Source organism: Callithrix jacchus, chromosome X (assembly GCF_049354715.1).
Source record: "Callithrix jacchus isolate 240 chromosome X, calJac240_pri, whole genome shotgun sequence".
Lineage (NCBI taxonomy): Eukaryota > Metazoa > Chordata > Mammalia > Primates > Cebidae > Callithrix > Callithrix jacchus.
The window spans coordinates 19671539-19684204 of NC_133524.1; positions in this window are offsets into that span (position 1 = coordinate 19671539).

Sequence of the window (12666 nt, forward strand, 5' to 3'; positions counted from 1 at the left end):
TCAAGTCCAGGAAATACAGAGAACTCCACAAAGATATCCTCAAGAAGAGCAACCCCAAGGCACATAATCATCAGATTCACCAGGGTTGAAATGAAGGAGAAAATGCTAAGGACAGCCAGGGAGAAACATTGGGTTACCCACAAAGGGAAGCCCATCAGACTCACAGCAAATCTCTCAGCAGAAACCCTACAAGCCAGAAGAGAGTGGTGGCCAATATTCAACATCCTTAAAGAAAAGAACTTTCAACCCAGAATTTCACATTCAGCCAAACTAAAATTCATAAGTGAAGGAAAAATCCTTTATTAAACAGCAAGTACAAAGAGATTTCATCACCACCAGGCCTGCTTTACAAGAGCTTCTGAAAGAAGCATTACACATAGAAAGGAACAACTAGTACCAGCCATTCCAAAAATATACCAACAGGTAAACAGCATCACCAATAATGAAGAATCTACATCAACTAATGGGTAAAACAGCCAGCTAGCATTAAATGGCTGTATCAAACTCACATATATCAATATCAATCCCAAATTTAAATGGACTAAATGCCCCAATCAAAAGACACAGACAGGCAAATTGGATAAAAAGCCAAAACCCTTCGGTATGCTGCATCCAGACCCATCTCACATGCAAGGATACACAAAGACTCAAAACAAAGGGATGGAGGAAGATTTACCAACCAAATGGAGAGAAAAAAAAAAAAAAGGCAGGAGTTGCAATTCTCGTCTCTGATGAAATAGACTTTAAGGCAACAAAGACCAAAAGAGACAAAGAAGGACATTACATAATGGTAAAAGGATCAATGCACCAAGAAGAGCTAACGATCCTAAATACATATGTACCAATACAGGAGCACCCAGATACATAAGGCAAGTTCTTAACGACCTGCAAAGAGGCTTAGACTCCCACACAATAATAGTGGGAAACTTTAACACTACATTGTCAATATTAGACAGATCAACAAGACAGAAAATTAACAAGGATATCCAGGACTTGAATTCAGACCTGAAATAAGTAAACTTAATAAACATTTACAGAACTCTCCACCCCAAATCCAGAAAACATACATTTTTCTCAGTATCACATCACACCTATTCTAAAAGTGACCACATAATTGGAAGTAAATCACTCCTCAGCAATTGCATAGCATTTCACAGGTTTAAATGAAATATTGGTTGGCTGCTTGTTTGTTATTTTCCTCCCTTATTCCTTCCTGTCTCCATCGTTAAGCACATTTATTGGCATAAAAGAGATTTTTAATACCCATTTTTAGACCGCATTCTAGCCTGGGCAATAGAGTAAGATTCCCGTTCTCTCTCCCTCTTTCTCTTCCTCTTTCTTTCTCTCTTTTATTCCTCTTTTTTTCTTAAAAAAAAAAAAAGAATCATCAGTGAATTGTAAAGCTAGGAGATTTTGAAGAAAAGCAGGATATTTGCATGAATTTAAAGAGTCTCCTTACAGAGCGTACATTTGATGCAAGGGGGAGGGATCCAGCGACATTATAATGGAGAAACTGAACAACATTTTGGGTGACCAAAGTTAATTTTCCCATGAAGAGCAGATGGACATCACATACCTCCAGATGTGATACCTTAGGAAAGGCACACTATCAGTGCAGTTTCCAGCAAAGCATACACAACCTGAATCTAACCAGGAGGAATCAAGACAAACTCCAAAAGTTCTAGAAAGGAACATGTACCCAACCTGTCCAACCACAAAGCTCATTTCAATGAACGAGTCATTAAATATGGTGGAATACAGTGTTCTAAGGACTTGATATAGGAAGCTATGTGCCAGAAAAGGGGACATAACATGATCAGAAAGGGTTTTTACAGGGGAGAGGGGCTTGCAAAAGAAAACACCAATTCCAGGACCAGCTCCTTTCCAGGGTGCAACAAGGGTGGCATGGGTTGTGTCTCCTCCTTCTAGGATTTAGGCCCTGAAGAAATGTCAGCCAACATCTTCACCTTCTTGCCTGTGTGTCTAGGAGCCTGGCATGAGCCATTAAGAAGGGGTTAAGCCAGGTGTCAGCTGCTCATGTTAGGATTCCCACACAGTCTGATTTGTGACACCTGAGGTCTTCAACGTCATCATTGCTAGGTACCAATAACCTTGGTTCCTGAAAGTAAACATTGCCACATGTGATTCTTCTCAGAGGCTAAAGTGGTAAAGATCAGTAGTTGTCATTTCAGGTATGCGTCTGTAGTGAACGTATTTAGGACTGCACAGATCCTCTGGGCCTCAATTTCTCAAAAGAAAGTCTTCTGACTTTCTTGCCCCAGCTGCTTTCACAGACACCCATGCATTGAGGGCCTGCTGCCTGCCACACCCCCCAGAGTTTCTGGTTCCTCCCTCTATTTCTAGACAAAACTCTATTTTTCTGTTTGGCTTCCCCGTTGGTGGCCAAAGGGGGAAGTGACTTATCCTAGAAGTACAGGGAAGTTAATGCCTGTAGGGCAAACATAGTGGGGAGATGACCGGGGGAGATGGGAGGAAGTCAATATATAAGCTCCCTATCTATTCCCCTCTGATGACCTGTAGGGAGGTCCGGTTCTCTTATTTGGCCATGAGGCCAAGTGGGTGCACCTAAAAGCCTGAGCTGTCTGGCATATGGATTGTTGGGAAGCTGTGGTCAGGCCATAGGCATCACTTTGTATTTGAAACCCATTCTTTCCTATTCTCACTTGCTGCCCTGGATTATACCTCTCATGAAAACATCAGCATTTAAGCCCTGCCTCAGGCTCTTTTCCCAGGGCACCCAGAATAACACGGTGTGGAAAAACAACGGGGGATTTCTTGACTCATAGTCAGACCAGTGGAGTTGCTATCTTAGGCCTCCTTGCTATTCTTTTTTTTTTTTTTTTTTTTGAGACCGAGTTTCGCTCTTGTTACCCCAGCTGGAGTGCAATGGCGCGATCTCGGCTCACCGCAACCTCCGCCTCCTGAGTTCAGGCAATTCTCCTGCCTCAGCCTCCTGAGCAGCTGGGATTACAGGCATGCACCACCATGCCCAACTAATTTTTTGTATCTTTAGTAGAGATGGGGTTTCACCATGTTGACCAGGATGATCTCAATATCTTGACCTCGTGATCCACCCACCTCGGCCTCCCAAAGTGCTGGGATTACAGGCGTGAGCCACCGTGTCCGGCCTTTGCTATTCTTAAAACTTGCAAGGCACGCTCCCAGTTTTGTATATGAAGTTTCTTTACCTGGAACATTCTTCCTTTAGACACATGTATAGCTTACTCCCTCACCTCCTGAGACCTTCCCTGGTCTCCTATTTAAAATTGCACAAACACTACACTATATTTTCTCACCCCCACTTATTTTTCTCTATAACTCCATATTATATCTTCATTGATAACTTTTGAAGATTGATATACTTACCTATTTGGTAAACTCCATGAGGTCAGGGGCATTCAATAAGTATTTGTGAGCCAGATGGATGGATGGATAGATGAACGGATGGATAGACAGACAGACCAATGGAAGGATGGATGGATGGATGGACAGATAGATGGACAGATGGATGAATGGACAGGTGGACAAATAGATGGATGGAGAGATAGATGGATGGATGGATGGATGGATGGATGGATGGATGGACAGGTAGATAGACAGAAGAATGGACAGATGGATGGATGGGCAGATGGACAGATGGATATAAACAACCTAGTTTGATATAAGCATCCTATGTGACCTTGGACAAGGACAATAATTTACATTTGAACTGGGCTTTAAAGTTTGCAATGTGCCTATATTAGTCAGTTCTCAGACTGCTATGAAGAAATACCCGAGAATGGGTAATTTATGAAGAAAAGAGGTTTAATTGACTCACAGTTCCACATGGCTGGGGAGGCCTCAGGGAACTTACAATTATGGCGGAAGGCACCTCTTCACAAGGCAGCAGGAGAGGGAATGAGTGTTGAGCAAAGGGGGAAAAGCCCCTTATAAAACCATCAGGTCTTGTGAGAACTCACTCACTGTCATGAGAACAGCATGAGGGTAACCTCCCCCATGATTTAATTGCCTTCCACTCGGTTTCGCCCAACAACACATGGAGATTATGGGAACTACAATTCAAGATGAGATTTGGGTGGGAACACAGCCAAACCATATCAGTGCCTTAACTCATATTTTCTCCTTAGATACTGAAAATAATTCTGTGGGATGGGTGAGTCTTAGCTTTGTTTTACAGATGAAGAAACTGGGGTTCAGGTGGCTACATCTGCGTCACACACACAATGACAGAAAAACATCGTATGTGGACATAGCCTCCAGAGACTTTATGACCCCGTGATCAAATATATAAACAAAAGAGGACACCCTTTATACATTGGGAGTGTTTTCAGGAACCAACTTCCATGGTAATTTTGCAAAATAGTATCAAGCATCTCATTATCACATTGATATTAAACAAATATCAGAAAAAAGTATAATATTGCCAAACTCAAATGACGTACAAGGCAGGAAATGAATTTATTCTGTCCTAACAGTATATCAAATGCACTCTATGCAATGTGATGTTGTATTTCACAAATGATACAGCTTCTCTGTCAAGTTCATTGCCTTTGAAAGCTGGGGCAATAGACTGCCAAGTGCAGACAGAATAGTCAGTCAATTGGTAAACAACGTTGGGCTTATTTATTTAATAATTCAGTTATCACAGAATTCTATCAGTGCTTTGAAAATGCCTTTAATGATGACGAAGAGGGGGTGTCAGAGAACTTGCAAGGGGCTCTGGTTGAGACCCAGTTGGTTAAGAGGGAATTTAGTGGATATAGACAGAAGTCAAAGCAGCAGCCTCTAAGATTCTGGTGCCACCAATACTGATGTGAGAAACCACAGATAAGAGAGGTTTCATGTCATCAAACCTTTCTATGAGCAAATGCAATCAAAACCCAAAGCTCCCCATTTGAAAGGCCTATGAAAATAGGTTAATTAGGATCTAGAAAATCCTGTGTGAAGAATACTCAAAATATTTAAGAGTTTGTTAGTGGATGATTTATTCCCTTAACTCTAGCCAGGTTAATAGGGGGTGAATTTGGGGGAGAAAGTAAGAATTTGGAGTGTGCAGACTTTTAAAATTCTCCTGGTTCGTTGGTTAGTGTCACCCCTGAAAGGCTTTCTTTGAGAACATTTTTTTTTTTTTTTGAGACGGAGTTTCGCTCTTGTTACCCAGGCTGGAGTGCAATGGCGCGTTCTCGGCTCACCGCAACCTCCGCCTCCTGGGTTCAGGCAATTCTCCTGCCTCAGCCTCCCGAGTAGCTGGGATTACAGGCACACGCCACCATGCCCAGCTAATTTTTTGTATCTTTAGTAGAGACAGGGTTTCACCATGTTGACCAGGATGGTCTCGATTTCTTGGCCTCGTGATCCACCCGCATCGGCCTCCCAAAGTGTTGGGATTACAGGCTTGAGCCACCGCGCCTGGCCGAGAACATTTTTAAAGACTACAGCATGAGCAGCTTAACAAGTGTCTAATCAGTGCAATGACACAGGGCCCTGTGCTCAGAAAAGCCCTGTCTAGAGTTTAATGCTCAATTGTAATTGTATTGAAATTCTTGATAATTTTTTCTTCCCATTTGTGTTTTGTAAGTGAAGCCCTATGGGATGGGACAATGGAGAAAGAGCTGGGGGGAGCTTGGAGCCTGGCCCACCTTGGGGCCACCTCTTGCTGCTCCCCACCTTTCCCAATGGGTTCTTGGTCACCCCTTCTCCCCCACCCATTGGAGCCCCAGCCCTACCAGGCTGCCTCCTCTCCACCCTGTGACTGACCACTGCCACCATCTACCTGAGGCAGTGCCCAGGTAGCATTGTGGGGAGGGGGTAGAGTGGTATGGGTAGGGTGGGGTAGGGAGCTGGGGGAAAGAGTTGGAGACCCATGTTGTACCAGTCATAGGTGCCAGGAATGTCAGAGTGGGAGTTAAGTGTGGGCATGTGCCACCCAGAGCCTCTTGTCAGGCATAGCCATAGCTGTCCCTGCTCTGGGCTGGCAGCATCATGGTGGGATCTGTGGGCCACTTGGTAGGTGCCAGCCTCTAATCCACCCCAATCCAGTTACTGAGGTTGCAACTTACTGAGGGTTGGCCACCTGCCATGGGTGGGGGCAGTGGGCTGTGGGAAGGTGGGATTAACTTCCCTGGGGCTGGGGCACCGCACGCACGCTGGTCTCGTGGCTGGTGGGAGGAGGAACTTGGCAGGCAGTGGACCATGTGGACTGCATCACAGGATGGGGCCCCAAGTGCCTGTGAGGATATAGTATGACACTAAGTCAGAAGTAAAACGCACCATGACAGAGAGAGGGAGAGAGAGAGTACGCATAGAGGAAAGGAAACATTTTATATTTGAGTACATATAGCAGCATTCTTTTGCTGCCTCTTTTTTTTTAAGAGACAGAGTCTTATTATGTTGTCCAGACTGGAGTGGAGCGGCACAATCATAGCTCATGGCAGCCTCTAATTATTGGCCTCCAGCAATCCTCCCACCTCAGCCTCCCATCTTATCCTGTTTTATGGACAAGGGGTCCTCCATTTTCATTTTGCACCGAGTCCTGCAAACTATGTAGCCAACCCAGTTTACAGAATTTGTTTGCAATAGTTACAATTAAGGGAAAGGAAGCCATATCCACTGTCTTCCCACTGGCTGGTCTGGAGAGTGAGGGCACTCCCACTTGGCTAGATACCAGTGAGCATAAAGCGGCTGCTCTCACCCTGCCCTTCTTACATATTTTGGTCCTGTGTCCTGTTGGTTCTGGGCATATAATGTTGCCTGCTACAAGATCTGGGAGCAAGTGTTTGGAGTTGTACTTGCTGCTGGTCCTGATCTTAAAATTTGACATTCTAAATGTCATCATTTTGCATTTAAACCATTTTGGGCTCTCTCCAGCTTCCTCTCACCTTCCTGCCTTCAGTGGGTATGTGCCTTGCTTGTCTCCCTTGCAAACCAGCTGGAAATGGTGCTCACACCCAGGTACAGGCAAAACCTTTGCATTTCAAATGGTTTTGCCCCACAAGTGGGTCACAGCAGGACAGAAATGTTCCTGAGACTCTCCTGAATAGCCATGTTTTTCAGGAGGAGCAAGGGAAGGGCAACACATTTGTAAGAAACACACACTTGCCTTTTCTTTCTTCAAGTTTGAAAATGGAAGCCTGGTAATTTATCTATCAATGAATCAAACACACGCTTCAGTGGATAAGCCTAATGAAACCGGATGAGGTCAGGCAGTGGGAGGAAAGAAGCTTCCTGCATAGAATCAAAAGCAATTCCCATCTTGAATTAAAAAAAAACAAAAAAAAAAACAATAAACCAATAAACTCCAAATGAACTCCAGTTTCAGGATTCATGAGTAGTTCAGTTCAGGAAAGAACTGTTGAGTTATCTCAGCTGTACTGAACATTTTCTTCGGTTACTCCCATCAACGGTTGAGATCATCAATATTGGAAGGTATCCTAGTATGTCTCATTAGGCTGTTTGAAACTGTTGATGTCAGAACACATCACTCTGCCCCTTTACTTTTTCATCGATAATTAATGGATGAGAAAGCCACTATGATACTGTTAGAATCTACAGCCCAGGAAGAAGTTGGTCCTGGACTGCTGCCTGGTTGCATCTGACACCATCTATGTGGCCAATGCCTGGCCACCAGCATGCATTATGAGACAAATGACAAAAACCCACCAAGGATCCATCGGGAGTGCTTGCTAAGTTTAGAGGCATCCATTAGCTGACTCTTGTTGTTAGTGAAATGGAAGTTTGTTATTTAGAAATTTTGTCTTGAATTATTAATTTACGTGGAAACAAACAATACTCGGGGTTTCAAGCCACATCAGCTTTGATCCACAAAGTCATTCTGACTATTTTAAGATTAGGAAAGGCTGTTTGTCCGGAAGATAACTGACTAGCTCTTGAGTACCTTATAAAGTAACAAATGATGGGCTGTTTGAAGTGGCTTGGGTTTAGTGATATCTACAGCCTAGTCAATATTTTCACTCTCTACTTAGAGACTTTGCCTGTGATGTTGCAAAAAGATCGCCACAGTGCTGGGTGGCATCTGGCTGCTCCTGGCCTTGACTTAGGACTTTTGCCAGTCACAGCTTCCATTACCCAGTGCTTTCCACAAGCCAGCAATCACATTAGGTGCTCTCTACATGTTGTTTTATCTTCACAGCCATCTAATGAGTTGAATACCATTATGCCCATTTTACAGATCAGGAAACTACCATTTGTCAGGGTTAAGTCACCTACCCCGAGCCTCACAGCCACTAAGGAACAGAGACATGCTCCTTATTACATCTGCACACTCCTAAATCCAGAGTATGGGGTTTGAAGAAAAAGGGAAAAGGCCATATAAAAATTACTGAGCTCTAAATTATCTCCTAAGTGGTAAAACTTAGACAATTGCCATAGAACCAATTACTCTGCAGTATTTCCAAACCTTGCAGAATCTACCTTGTTTAGGAGGATGTGTGCGTGCGTGTGCGCATGCACACACACACACACACACACACTAGCCCTCAGCCATTCACACCAGGGCTGTCAGCGGACACCCTCATTTTGGGATCTTTCATTCTCAGAGCCAGGTTAAAAGGTAAGCTAACTGGGTATGTGCTCTGAGCACCAGTCTATAAGGACAACAACGTCCCCAATAGAAATCCTTGGTACCATTTATCTCAGACTCACATGTGACTGTTTACAAAACCATCAAAATCTAAACTGGTTCCACTCCAGCCAATTACACAGTAGAAATGAAAAAAAAAATGATCTTGGTGCCAGCTTGGCTCCCCAGCTAAACAACTGTCGCGTTGACTTTGAAACACTATCATCTGAAACTCATCAAATGGTTAATTGCCTTGAGCTCCAACATGTCCAGGCCTGTTGTGCCATGGGCAGTAGACCGCATTTCCAGTCTCCAAGTTCCAGATTCTCAAGCAGTACGCCTAGTCTTCCATTTCAGCTACACTGTCGACTTGCTGTCTCGTGTGGTCCAATGCATGGGGTCCAGTGCTTGCCTCTGCACTTGGAATTTTTCTGATTCTCTGTGGAATTTGGGGAGCAGATATGGATTGCCCTGCTGGCCCTCGAGCCTGTCCTATGTTTGACTTTATAAACTAGATTTTGATTTTGGCTTGGGGCAAACTACTCTTCTTGTTACATGGCCAGCAGGCATGCCGCTGAGTCCATCCAGGCAGGGTCTGGCCTGGCCTATTCTTTGCCCACCTGGGACTAGCAGCCTTCTCTTGCTTCCCAGCCATCCTGAGAATGCTCCCAGAATGCCCCTGCTTGCTGCTGGTCCAACATCTGTCCTGTCCTCTGGATGTGAGCTCTTTCTTCACCACTATCCCCAGCACCTAGTATGGTGCCTGTCATGTAAAACGTGATCAACAAATATCTGTTGAATAAGTGAATGGATGGATATTTTTTACTTAGCAGTTACATGGGCAGTTTTTTTGTTTTGTTTTGTTTTGTTTTGTTTTGTTTAAAGTGACAGAATCTTGCTCTGTCAGCCAGGCTCAAGTGCAGTGGTGCCATCATGACTCACTGCAGCCTCAAACTCCCGGGCTCAAGTGATCCTCCTGTCTCAGCCTCCCAAGCAGCTAGGACTACAGGCATGCACCATTATGCCTGGCTATTTTTTTAAAAAAATTTTGTGGAGATGAGGTCTCACTATGTTGCCCAGGTTGCCCTCAAATTCCTGGCTTCAAGGGATCCTCCCCCTCAGCCTCCTAAAGTACTGATTTACAGGTGTGAGTCACTGTGCCCAGCAAGACTTCTTAATAGGACATTAGAAGCTCAATATTTCAATAAATTGGACTTAATCAAAATAAAAAAAACTTGTCATTTAAAAGGCAGCTACAAATACGAAAAGGCAAGCCACAGACTGTGAGAAGATATTTGCAAAACATATACCTGACAATAGACTTACATATAAAACATTTTAGGAACTCTCATAACTTAATAAGAAGACAAGCAATCTAATTCAAAACTTGGCAAAACATTTGAACAAGTACTTTACCCAAGTTGTCATTGGGATTACAGGCATGAGCCACCTACCTGGCAGTTACATGGCACTCAATATGTACCTGGCAATGGTTGTAGGATTTTATACATATTAAACTCATTTAAAGTATTTTTTGAAACCTCCCCGCCACACCTATATTCTATGTTTTTTGAGGACAGAGATTGTGCTTGTCTCTTGCACGATGTCTGACAATAAATGTATAGTGATTACATGAAGATACCTATTATTTTTCTTAGATGGAGTTTTACTCTTGTTGCCCAGGCTGAAGTGCAATGGTGTGATCTCAGCTCACCACAACCTCCGCCTCCCGGGTTCAAGGGATTCTCCTGCCTCAGCCTTCCGAGTAGCTAGGATTACAGGCATTCACCACCATGCCTGGATAATTTTGTGTTTTTAGTAGAGCCAGGGTTTCTCCATGTTGGTCAGGCTGGTCTCGAACTCCTGACCTCAGATGATCCACCCACGTCAGTCTCCCAAAGTGCTGGGATTACAGGTGTGAGCCCCCGTGCCCGGCTGACGATACCTATAGTTTTCATGATTAAAGTCAGATTTCTGAATCTACATCTTTGTATTAGGAGCAATGTGAAGAATCACATCTCTTAGGGCAGAGTATGGGACCCACATTAGAAAATTCTCACATATAAATGGGCTGCGTGTTGGCCAAATTATTTCAATAATTGATTCTCTAGCATGACAATTTCTGCTGCTGCTACATTTTACATTATTTTCTTTCCTTATCTTGAACTCTATTTTGTCAATATCTTTTGCTTTGGGCCAAAAAATGTGAAATAAAGAACATTTTCAGAAGACACTTCAGCAGCCAATTGTAAATAACGTGAACCATGAGACTTCAAAAGATGCTGTGTTTTCTCCTGTTTTGCTTCCATGATTGTTATATACAACTTCTAGGCCCCATTAATCTCGAAAATTCTTACTGTTACAGAAAGGTCTCTGCTTCATCACAGGTGAGGTATGCTCAACATGTGTCAAAAATGTAACAATTGGTCAGGTGCGGTGGCTCATGCCTGTAATCCCAGCACCTTGGGAGGCCGAGGTGGGCGGCTCACTAGGTCAGGAGATTGAGATCATCCTGGCCAACATGGTGAAACCCCGTCTCTACTAAAATACAAAAATAAATAAATAAATTAGCAGGACGTGGTGACGTACCTGTAGTCCCAGCTACTCGGGAGGCTGAGGCAGGGGAATCACTTGAACCCGGGAGGTAGAGGTTGCAGTGAGCCAAGATTGTGTCACTGCACTCCAGCCTGGCAACAGACAGAGACTCCGTGTAAAAAAAAAAAAAAAAACAAAAAAAACACTTTAGATGGGTGGCTCAGTGAAATGCTAATTTACTTCTTTCGCAACATGTTTTGCTAAGATATTCAGAAACATTTCATTTAGTTGATGTTAGGTGTTCCCTCCTTACCCCCAAAACATGATTTCCAAGAGAATATGAGGGTATTTCATTATTGCATTGAGACAATGTCTCCAATGAAAGAAGGTAAAAATTTGAAATCAAGGACTATGTTTTTGGAAGATATGCCAGAACCTGCCTCTTCTCTTTCTCTTGAGAAAGACAATTTTGAAAGAGTATTTTAAAGGCATTTTATCAGGTGAGGAGCCTTTTAGCTTTTGCTGAAAACAAACCTTCTGAGCTTTTTTAAAAGGCCAGAATATTTTTTAAAAACATGATACATTCTCTAGTTATCTATTGCTGCAAAATAAATTACCCCCAGATTTAGGGACTTAACACAATCATTTGCTCACCATTTTGTGGGTCCAGAATTCAGGGAAGGCTCAGCTGAACACTCACTGGGGTCTAATACATGATTGCAGTCAGATGTCTTCTGTACCTATAGTCAGCAGAATCTCAGCTAGGCTGGAAATCCACGATGGCTGGCTTGCAAGTTGATATGGTCTGGCTGTGTCCCCACCCAGATCTCATCTTGAATTGTAGCTCCCATAATTCCCATGTGCTTTGGGAGAGACTTGGTGGGAGATAACCGAATCATGGGGACCGTTTCCCCCATACTGTTCTCGTGGTAGTGAATACGTGTCACGAGATCTGATGGTTTTATAAGGGGAAACCTCTTTTGCTTGGTTCTCATTCTCTCTTGTCTGCCACCATGTAAGATTTGCCTTTTGTCTTATGCCATGATTGTGAAGCCTCCCCAGCCATGTGGAACTGTGAGTCCATTAAAACTCTTTCTTTGTAAATTACTCAGCCTCGGGTATGTCTTTACCAGCTCCATGAAAACGGACTAATACACAAGTTGAGTAGTTGATCCTGGCTGTTGGCTGGGAGTTCAGCTGGGGCTGTCCACTGGGACACCTACACCTGCCTTTCCATGTGGCCTGGGCTTTTCACAGCTTGGTGGCTAAGTCCCAAGAAGGAGGCAGCTGGAGAGCAATGTTCAAAGAGACTTAGGAAGAAGCTTCAAGGGCCTCTTCCCACAAGGTCGTGGAAGTCACTTAGCATCACTTCTGCCACGTTCTATTGCTTCCAAGATTGGCCGAGATTAAAGATGGTAGAAGGAAAGAATTGGTTGCTACCAATTTATGGGAGGAATGTCAAGAATTTGTGGTCATCTTTGAAAACTGCCACAAGATTAGCAACGGACACATAAATGAATGAATGATTGAAT